The sequence below is a fragment of the Apium graveolens genome, chromosome 10 (assembly GCF_009905375.1).
Source record: "Apium graveolens cultivar Ventura chromosome 10, ASM990537v1, whole genome shotgun sequence".
Lineage (NCBI taxonomy): Eukaryota > Viridiplantae > Streptophyta > Magnoliopsida > Apiales > Apiaceae > Apium > Apium graveolens.
In genome coordinates this window covers 195,959,757-195,971,446 of record NC_133656.1, presented here as the reverse complement: position 1 = coordinate 195,971,446, position 11,690 = coordinate 195,959,757, and positions in this window count along the sequence as shown.

Genomic DNA, 11,690 nt, shown 5'->3' with positions numbered 1-11,690 from the left:
AACCTTATAACATAATGCTCAAATTAATTACTTTAGAAAAATAAAAAAAATAATTGTTTATAATTATAAATTGTACCAAGTATGTGATATTATTTTTAAGTAATTCTTTTTTATAAATTTGGATATATTTTTTTAAACTAATTTATTAATAAATAGTTGAAAGACAAAGTTGAGCAGCTATAGTTTCTAAAATGTTTAAGCGGACCGAAATTTTGGAGAAGCGGGCTTCTTTTTACATTAGCGGGTAATACAAATTTTTTAGAGCAAGTCCGTTATTCTTTCACCCTGAACGATTCTCTCTGTCTCTCAATCCTCTTTCTCTCTCTCCCTCAATCCTCTCTCTCTCCATCCTGCTTTACAAATAAATTAGAGTCAATTTCATTCAATTAAGAACTAAGCTTTCACGTATCGATGGAAAGGGGATTGCTAAATCGATTCCTTGTTCAATCAAAACTAGGGATTTTATGTTTGAATTAGGGGTTTTTATTTTTTGGATTTTTTATGTTATTTTTTTAATTGGTTTATCTGTTTGTTTTAGGGCTAATTTGGTTTGCTATGGTATCTAATTGAATATCTCATATTTCGCTTTTGTGAAAAGGTACTTTCTCTCTTCGATTCGTGTATATGGTTGGGAAACTCAGATATTATGATTCGTGTACCACTTCTGTTCTAAGAGAGTGTCGCAGCATTATCTCTCAAAACGAGGTATGTACTATTTATATGTGTGTTTATATGTTCATAATTTTTGTTTATTGGGTTTTAGGGTTTATTTTGTGAAATTGGGATTTTATATTTTTTGTTGATTTTTGACATGGGTTTTGGTGGGATTTAAGACCCTTTGGAAATTTTGATGTACGGAAATTTTGTTAATTGTTTAGTAATTTTTTTATTAAAATAAGATAAAATTGTAAACTGAAGGTTGAGAATGGTTAACATTTATGGGTTCTCAAATTGAGTTTTAGCTTCTGGTTATTATGTTCAAAATGTTAATATTAGCTTTCCTTAAGGGCTGTTAAACTTTTTTTCAAATTATATTGTTGTAGTTGCAAATGCTGGTTTTAAGGTGTGCGAACTAGGAAATATATGTCAAAAAGGTTGTTAATGGGTTTGATATCTTACTAGTACTTTTGTTTTAGATTATGATATCACTAGTGAAAATATTACAAAGAGCTTGTACTGCTCTTGGCGATTACGGAGAAGAAAGCAAGAAAGCGCGTTGCACTTCCCTAGTGAATGGGCTTTTTATATATTAATTTTATACAAAAATGATAAGTTAAAGCATTGGCAGAAAAACATGGTAGTAGTTTCTAAAAAACCTTAGAGTTGTTTATTGTGTATAATTCTTGATTTTTAACTCTTATCATCAGAGTAATGTGAGACAATGTTCACTTCAAGTAGCCTTGATGGGGCTGAAAAGGGCAGGTGAAAATGTCCTACGACTCTAAGGGAAGCACCATGTGCGTTCCATCTCATATGATACATCAGATACTTTATGTCTTTGATATTTCCTATCCTCTTTATTTAAATGATGATATAACATTACTTCTTGACTTGGTTTCTAAATTCACAGAGAGATAAATTCACAGAGCTATCTGATATTTAATATGACTGACTTGCCATATTTTTAGAAATGTACAGATTACTTTTGGAAACGTATATTAAAGATTGAATGGAGAAGCATAGATTGTTTAATGGAATTAAAAGTATTCCATGTGTTGCTCAGAAAGCTCAGTGGGCCTTGAACTAGATCAAAATGTATCAACTATTAACATAATATTTAGGTGGAATAGATTATGGTAGGTGGTTATTTCCATTATAGAAACTCATGCTGCATCTTAATTATATTTTGGTAAGACACACCCACTAGAAGTAAATTACAAAATATAATTTTCAGTTTGATATCCTTGCTGACCTGCATCTCAGTTTTACGGAGGAAAGAGGATTTTTTTCACTTCATACTATGTCTTCTTGCCTATTGCCCATATAAAGCTTGTCATTGTCTTATATTAGTCATGACTTGGTGAAAATTAGATGTTAACCTCTGCACAAATTCAGTAGGTTGTATCAGAAGTATGCAAGATAGTTAAATCTTTAGGCTTCATCGAAGTTGAAACACCAGTTTTACAGGTTTGTTTCGCTTAGGCTTGCATTTTGTTATGTTATAATTTGCATAAACTTCCTGTTACGAACTCAAATATGAACTTGTACTTTTACGTATTTGGTACCCTGTACATTACATTTTTTAGCTCTATGATATTTGATACTTTTTGTGTGCTTCCATTTAATCTCCTGTTATGCAAAAAAGGATCTGGTGACTTCAACTTAGTAACAGACCAGCCTTAGTTTGATCATTCCTCTGTCAATAACTTTTGTATCTGTATATTCTGTTCTGCATCTTATAGTTTGAATCAGTGACTTGTTGAGATGTACAAGAGGAAGATGAGCAAAGATCTTGATATACCATAAAATGCAGGAGTTAATGGCTTAAATTGGAGGCTATGTATGTGAATATTCTTCACAACTATATTAGTTAGTTAACGTATATAGTAAATAAATCATTATGTGTTTGTAGTTCTAATTTTAGTATTTATAATTAGAGGCTTCTATTTCGTTTCTTGAATCGGTATATCTTTTTCCCTTCTTCTGCTTGTTCGCCTAAAATGTATGTGCATGTAGCGTGTTTTTATTGTTTCATTTGGTTTATTATTATGAAATTAGGTTTCGTTGTGGTTTTTTCTATGTATGTGTAATTTAGTTGAAAGTAGAGCAATTGTCATCGGATTTTAGTGGTATTGATTTTGATAAAATTGGATAAATCAGCTTCATTTATATATATGTTGTGTGTTTTTATGTACATATAAATGCTGAAATGATTGCTAGACTGGTAGTTTAAATTATAGCAGCAGTTAATCAGATATGGTATCGGTAAATGTATATTTGGTTATTCCAAAAGTTATAGTTTTCATTATAATTTGCATGATGTTGAAACCTTTTGCAGTCCAGAGTTCAGTGTGTTCAGTTTGATGGATCTATGATTATGAAGGCAAGAGATGCTACCATCACAAGATTTACCGAGGATCCAGATTGCGAGCTTGAAAGTAGGAGGGGTTGCACTTAATATCATAGTGGCATCACTATTTTTTACCCATCTTCTTTTGCGTACTCCAAGTGTTTTCATACTAGATTTCAGATGTTTATTTATCGTACTCTAGACTATAGACTATGTACCTGGTTTTTGGATTATGTGGAGTTGACGTTGAAATGTGTGAAAACTGAAGTAGTATTTGGTGGGGGTTTGTGAAAACCGATTTGAAGTTTGGTGGTTCGAATTGTTTATTTGTTGACTTGTATGAAAAACAGGTTTATGGCATGTTGAATTTACAAACCATTCATGTCAAATTTTTTTTGAAAAATATGTTACATTAGTTTCTATAGTATCACATTATGTATGTTACATTTGCAAACAAATAGGGCCCAAAAATGGGGCCCACATGTGGGCCCCACTGATGGACCCCATTTTTTTTGAAAATTCTAAGTCCAAAGGTAACATACATATTGTGATACTATAGACATAGATTGATGTTACCTTTGACAGCTATTGTAACACAAATGTGAATGTTACACCAGGGCAAAAGTAATGTTACCTTAGGGGCCAAAGGTAACTCGAAAAAAAGCAACTTAATTTTTATGTTACCTTAGGCCTTTTTCTGGCGGTGGTAACACTTTTTTGGGCATGTTGTAACATTTTCTTGGTATTGCTGTAGGCCATTTATGGTGTAGTGTGTTACTGGAAAAATATCAGAGGGTCCCCTGATGCAGCTAATCGTTGCACTGCCCTACTATGTCCAATTCCCCTCAGAAATTCAAGCAATAAGAGTGACTTTTAATTGAACTTTCGGGAAGGTAAATCCCATTTTCCACTGTCGGACTGCAGTCGTATGCTCATTGCAGTTCGGCGCAAATTGTAATTTGAACAATATACTCAGGCATAGTGTAAGAAAATAATGAGATCACAGTACACACAAAAATGTAGCTTATCATAATTGCCCTTTATTATACTCAGAGGAATTACAACGTTTTTTATATGATTACTCAGAGGAACTATTTTTCACATTAGCTAGCAATCGATACTTTATTTTTGCATTTCAGCATATATGGCAAATTTATGGGTTGAAGTTGCTCCAAGTCCTAAACAGCCGAACTTACTCTAACTAAATGTAACGTCTGATAACATTAAAAAAAATTACTCCTACAGACTTGAATGAACAAAGACTACTATGTTTTCCTAAATCATAAAAAACCAATTCACACAATTCAGTCTTTTCCTGCTAAATAAATTAAATGTTGATGTTAGCTTTAGTAGCACAATTGACTTATACCGCATAATATTACCTGCCACTCTTGAAACCCTTGCACATCCACCTTAGAAATCAAAGTAAATTAGAGGCATGAATCTATTTTATTGTTTAGGTAGCATAGAATTCAAAGACTTGTCAAATGACCGATTATATCAACTATTATGCAAATTCCTTGGACAAAAATGAATAACATAGCTTAGCTTCCTAACATAGCTTAGTTGCCTGAAGTACTAGGGTGGTTCTTTGAATAGCAGAACATGAACAAGGGTGGTTCTTGTTTGGATTTGGTGTGGTTGACGATACTTATAACGGGAAGCAATCAATCAGAGTATACATTTGCCCTAATATACCATAGATTAATCATAACTGAAGAAAATTAGATAAGATTCGTGCGAGCCTGCATCAGGGGACACTTGAACATTGAACCATTGTTTGGTGGCTATATCATAAGCTATAAAAAAGTCCTTAAGTTGGACAACGAACATATATAACCCGGTCTGCAAGTGTCACTGGATCAAAATACGAAAACAACAGAGTACTTATTCATGTCGTTAGATAGGGCCTACTGGCCATTGAAGAATATACATATATGGCTGATACAGCACCGTATGGGGATGAAGCTAGCGAAGCAAATGAGAACAGGGCAGGGTTCAAAGCTAAGAACGAAAGCGTGATCCCTAAGAAGAAGAAACTTGTCAAAACAATGATGGCTGAGAAAATAGCTCGCTCTTTTGATTCAAACACGAAAACCAAAAACAATAACACTACCAAGAAGGCTGGTCCTGATGCAGATGCTTCCTCTGATTAGCCAACCTACCTGCCTTTATGCGTGTGTATTATATTATGCGCCCTAGGTTGCTCTGTTGAATGCATCTGTTGATCCATCAGAGGCACGCGCGCTCACAAATACATCTTGGTCGTAAACTATTGAATAATTGTATTGTAATTATTATTCATGATCAATAAAATTGAATCTTTCTTTGCTTATCTTGTAGAATTAAGCTCCTTAATAAATGTCACCCCCAAAAAAATAAAGATTGCAGCATGTTGGTAAAAGATTAGATTAAATGCAGAAAGTAACTATACAAAGAAGCTCCTTGTGCATGTACTATTAGTGAATATATTATATATCAAAACTCAAAACATCTACCAACTAATACAATCCTGTTTTTATGACTTCATTTCAACAATTTTACTATTAGGCACTGTCTACAGGTTTATAAAGATAGCTTATTGAGTAAGTAAAGGAAAAATATTCTAATTACAAAACACCAAGATATAAACACTAAAGTACACATTGTTCTATCCCTGGTTCAATAATTTATTCATAATTTCAAAAATAATACACTGAATAGAAAAATGCATTTTACCATAAAGATGAAAACAGAGCATACATTATATTCACTGGAAAAAGTACTACCTAGTAACCAATTACAAAAAAACAAAAAAAAACAAAAAATCAAACAACAATCAGGCAGGGTTTCAACTTCCAAGCCAAGAACATAATGTGTTTCCGACAAAGAAAAAACATGTGAAGACGATGAATGCTGAGAAAACGCAACAGAATGGCAGGTTATAATCAGGTTACAGAACGGCAATAGAAAGCATCAAACAGAAAGATCAATAAAAATCAATCAGGTAAGAAGAAGAGCAAGTCTCATGAAATTCAGATTTTTTTTTCTCATGAGACTTTTATCACACAGTTTGCACTCAAATTGTATATCTAGTTACATAGATACATACGACTCTGTATTATAAATTTACCTGAAGTTCGTTCTGTTTTAATGAATGATCGCCTCTGTCCCCATTGGATAGGGTATCGAATTCGCAGCAGAATAGGGTATCGAGGAATAGGGATAACTGGGTGTGTCCGTTTGGGTGTTTGTATCTCTCCGTGATATTGATATTGATTTTTTGTCTCCTTGTATTGTTTTTGTTTTATATATAAAAAAAATGTTCTATTTTAATTTATTCTCTATTTGTTCTTCAAAAAAAAATGTTCTCTATTTCGAATATAATATACACATATATGTTCTATTTTAAATTATTTTCTATTTCAAATATAATATGCATATATGTGTTAAATTTTAAATTGGTTTCTATTTCAAATAAATCTTTTTTTCTATTTCAAATATAATATGCACACATGTGTTCTATTATTAATTTTTTTCTATTTTAAATATAATATACAGATATGTGTTTTATTTTAAATATAATAAATATGACCAAACCGACTACTAACCAAAATTTTATTGTTTTTTTTCTTTTATAAATATTATTTATTAGTTTCTTTGTAATACGTTAGTTATTTTCAATTTTTTTTTTCAAAATATTTTTCAAATACTCGATTCCTTGGAGCTTAATTATCGCACAATACTTGTAAATATATGTTCTCCGTACAATTATATGATTAATTGTCATTATTGTTATTTATTTTGCTTATTCGATAAATATCAATGTTTTTTGTATATTATACTCGCTTAGTAATAATTTTTAATTTATTTTCAAATCAAAATATATTATAATTAATGTAGGTAAAATGAAATTTTGATTCATGTTAATAAAAAAAAATTAATATGGAAGATTTTTTCAAAAAAGACACTTATTATGAAATTTGCATTAATTAGTGCATGCACTATCCACTCTTAACACCTAAGTTTATTTATATAAAATTAAATTTTCAATTAATATTTAAAATTTGAAAATAACATTTCAAATCTACTAATTATTAACATTTAAATTAATTAGTTAGTTTATTATTAGAATTGTTCGGTAAAATATCAATTCTTTTATAATTATAAATTTATTTTATTTAATTTCTTTTATATTTTAAAAGAATTTAGAGTTCAGTATATTCTATATATTTAATTTCCTACTATTTTTAATGATTTCAATAATTTCATACTATCATTTAAAGTTTTTGTTAAAATTATTTAAAAAAAAACACAACATATAGCATCGACATTCAGAAGACGATGCTTTAAACCAAATCTACAGCGTCTGCAATTAAACGCCGACGCTTCAAACCAAATTTGTAGCGTCGGCATTTATAAGCCGACGCTTTAAACCAAACCTACAGCGTCGGCATTTTAAATGTCGATGTTGTACGTAGAAGCTATAGCGTCGACATTATAAATACCGACGCTATATAGGATTTTAGGCGTCGGCGTTTTAATGCCCGACGCTACAGATTGTCAAAAGCGTCGGTTGTATCAAAGTCCGACGCAACAGATCATGCACAAATGCCTTAAGGCTTCGGTTAAGTTACAACCGATGCTTGAAGTGTGTTTAAGCGTCGGTTCTATATTCAACCGATGCAAAAAGAGCGACGCAGAAGGACCTTTCTGTACTAGTGTGTCATTACAAAATCAACCCGTTAATGACTATAACCAATCGAAATCAGTCGGTTTTACTTTAAGGGTGCAGTACTTTATCAAGATTATTGTTAAAAAGTTGTATAATATTAATTTTTTATTTTCATAAATATTTTTATAGCAATACTAAAATGTTAAAATAAATATATGAAATATGTTCTTATAAATATTAAAATAAATAGTTATGTATACAAATAAAAATAATAATAAAATAACAAAAATGCACAAATACTGAAGAAATATTTTGGAGGTATATTATATCGCTCATTACAAAAAAAGAGGAAAAAAAAGTAGAACAAAAAAAACAAAATGTCATTCCCTTCTTACTGCCTCACCCTATCTCACTCTGGTTCCTATCATCTTTGACTCTCTCCCTCTCTCAATTTAGGCGATGTTGTTTTTAAAATTGGTAATATTATTTCTTTAATTCAATTTGTTCTCCCACTGTGTTTTTTTACAATAAACACGTTTCATTTAGTAAGGAATCAGGCATACCTACTCTGAATCAAAATCCTCACCCTCAAGGGGTGGAGTGCCAGGCGTGTCAGGAGGCGGATACACAGAGTCCTCACCAAATACTGGTCACTGAATGTCAACTATGGTGGCTCTAAATGTAGTCCCAAGTGCCTGGGTGAGATCGTGTGTAAAACGACTATAGATGTCGTGCATCGCATCCATCCTCCTCGCAAGACGCCTATACTGCGTCGAACTCAAACCAGCTCCCATGTCCGCTCCAGCTGCCTCCTGCTGATGCTGCTGTGATGGTCCTCCTTCATCTCATAACTGAGATCTCCATGCAGTCCTACTCGCCTGATCAGCAGTTGGCCTCCCACCAGGTAGGTGGTTAAAAGAATACCCAAACCCCTTTAGATCGGGCTTGCCTCCATCCCATTCCTGCATCGTAGCCAAAGTAGTGTTATCGATCCGAGCACTCAGAATCTCACTACACCATAAAATGCCTACGGTAACACCAAAAAAACATTGCATTAGGGGGTAAATATGTTGTTCTTGCCCCACTTTTAAGCTAAGGTAACATTTTCTTAAAGATAGGTTTTTCCATGTTGCCTTAGGGGTCTAAGGTAACATCTTTGGTGCCTAAGGCAACATCGTATTTTAACTTGTTTATATGTTGCCTTAGCTTGCTAATGCAACATAATGAGAGATCAGTTATAACTTATTTTTTATGTTACCTTAGAGTTTTAAAATGTTTTTAAAAAGTGGGACCCGTAGTGAGACCTACTAGCTGACATGGCAAGTATGGGGCCCACAGTGCTGAGTTGTCTTGATGACATGATAAGTGGGCCCATAGAACCTAATGTATCACTTTGAAAAGCTGTTGTAACATTATAACTAGCCTAATATAACATTTTAATCATAATATGGTAACAGTTTAGGAGGCTATTGTAACACTTTAGCAAAAATAAATTGAAATGCTTATTATGTACACTGAAAAATCCCAATTATACAATTTCATAACTACAAAATAATGCATCCAATCCAAACATTAAACATCCAAATATACAACCAAATTAAACGTCCAAACTAACTATAAACTAGTTCATATTTTTTACTTAACAACAACCCAAGATTATAAATTTTAAAAAGTACTACTAGAAGCTAATACTTATATTTGCTTCACTTTCTCCTCGACTCCACCATACGGGCGTTTCCCTTTTTATACACGTGAACCTTTCTCTTGTAAGTCTTCTTTGTTCCCTGAAATATTAACTAACTTATTTGCAAGAAAGAAATCGAACCAGCAAATTTTGAATACCATATCAAAAGGCCTGTAAAAAATACTTATTAAAAAATTATTCTCTGATCATTGTTATTTGAATATTCGTACTGCTATAAAACAGCATCCTAAATTGAGAATTATATGCAAGAACATAACTAATTTACAGGTTTTTGAAATGATGCTATTAGTCAATAAAATACTAATTTACTAAATAAAGTACATACATAAATTTATTAGGTTTAAGATAAAATTTAAACGTTGCACATGCACACAAATTAATAAAAAGACGTAAAAAGTCATTTAGTCAAAGAGTTCTGCCTTTTCCTACTCTCAAACAAATAGCACTAATCGACACATCAATATACCAACCTGTATTAAGAACAGATAATTACGTCACTAAAACAACTATAATTACATCACCAGTGCAATGAAGCTAAACATTCTTAAATTTCTTCAATTTTCCAAAATAAAACATAAATCTTAATTCTCAATCTCGACCTGGACCTCTACATAAGAAGTACGACCTAGTCCATTTCAAATTTAAAGTAGAAACTAGAGCATATAATAATTCTAGAAATATCCTCAACACATAAACTCGAGATTAAGCATATAAATTCCAGCACATAAATAACAAAAGGCAAAATCGAACATAACATTAAACATGAATATCGAGCTCTAGCTAGAACACACCAACACAATAACACTCACAGTCAATATCAACTTAAAGTCAGACATAACAGATAACTACACAAGGCTATGTATATAAGTATAAATAATGTTTAGACTTGAAATTGAACATGAAAGAAGCACATACCGAGTTAAATCGGTATGCAGTTCCGATACGAAGCGAAACATTATCGATAGATACAAACATATGTATAGATAGTCATAGTATATACTGATATATGTTGATGAGCTAGATTTCTGCCAGTCAAATAGAGGAAAAAAATAAGTGATATGTTAGAGGACTGAATTTTATAAAGTAAAATATACCCTGCGGCCTGCAGTAACGAAAGCATTATCTTGACTCATGCAAATTGTACCAATTTGGATTTCTTTGTCTTTGACTGAATCCTATTCCTTGGAGATTTTTATTTGTATATCCAGACCATCCAGTGATGAGTTGTGAATACCTATATTAATGGGAAGCCACAAAGATGCAAAACTGTATTTAGAAAAATTATATAGGAACAAAACAATTATCCTTATCCCCAAGTAAATATGTTTAAAAAAATGTAGATAAGCTAATTAACAGAGTTGTTTATCAAGTGCTTGTTATCAGCTCGCTTAACTCTCAGCTGAGTTCATTTACCCTGCACTGTAGTAAAGCTTAGTGTTAATTATACGAAATATGATCCTGGCAAGTCCAATTACTAACACCCTGAGGTTTTAGGAGAACTGGTAACTTAAAACTTAGTAAGAACTCCTGTTAAAACCTGGAATTAATACACTTGAACTTGTTTTATTCTAGTTTCACATTGTTTTATTCTAGTTTCACAGGAAGTCAGAAACATACCTACATAGCCACAACTAAAGCATTGTACTGTTTACCACGAAATCGATACAAGAAAATTATCATAAACTGTTCTATCATACCTCCTCGAAATAGGTTAGTTTGAAATATTTCTTTTCGATTTAAGTCTGCCTTACTCTGTCAAACCCTTTACCACCATCTGTCTCCACAAACCTAAAGAAAGATGACAAAAAAAAGGTAATTAATTGGGAATGTGAAAATGAAAATAAGCAAAACCCCAAAATACAAACAAACAACTTCATTAATAATAGCATCTTTATACCTATAATATGATAGTTTGTACATGAGTTAAATAGTAAAAAAGTATCTTTCCGCATACAAATTTAGCATTCATGATAGTAGTCTGACAGAGGCAGCTATAAAAGTAACGCAACAAGAGGGTCATCATGAAGTTAGAAAAAGCATTCAACCAAATTCAATATGTAAATGTAACATTGTGGTAAACCAACTTGCAGGAAACTTAACAATTTACTAACAACTTCCATAATTTAAATTACTCAATTTGTGTGAAAGAGGAACATTAGATTTGAGTTGGTTAAAGAAAACCAGCAGCTTGTTGACAAATACCAAGAAAGAGGAGTCATAATTAAAATAAGAAAGCATCGACACATTAAACAAAAGAAATTAAGAAAAACTTGCATCACCAGCGAGTCCCGCAATAGAGAATCATGACAGTGCTTAATAGA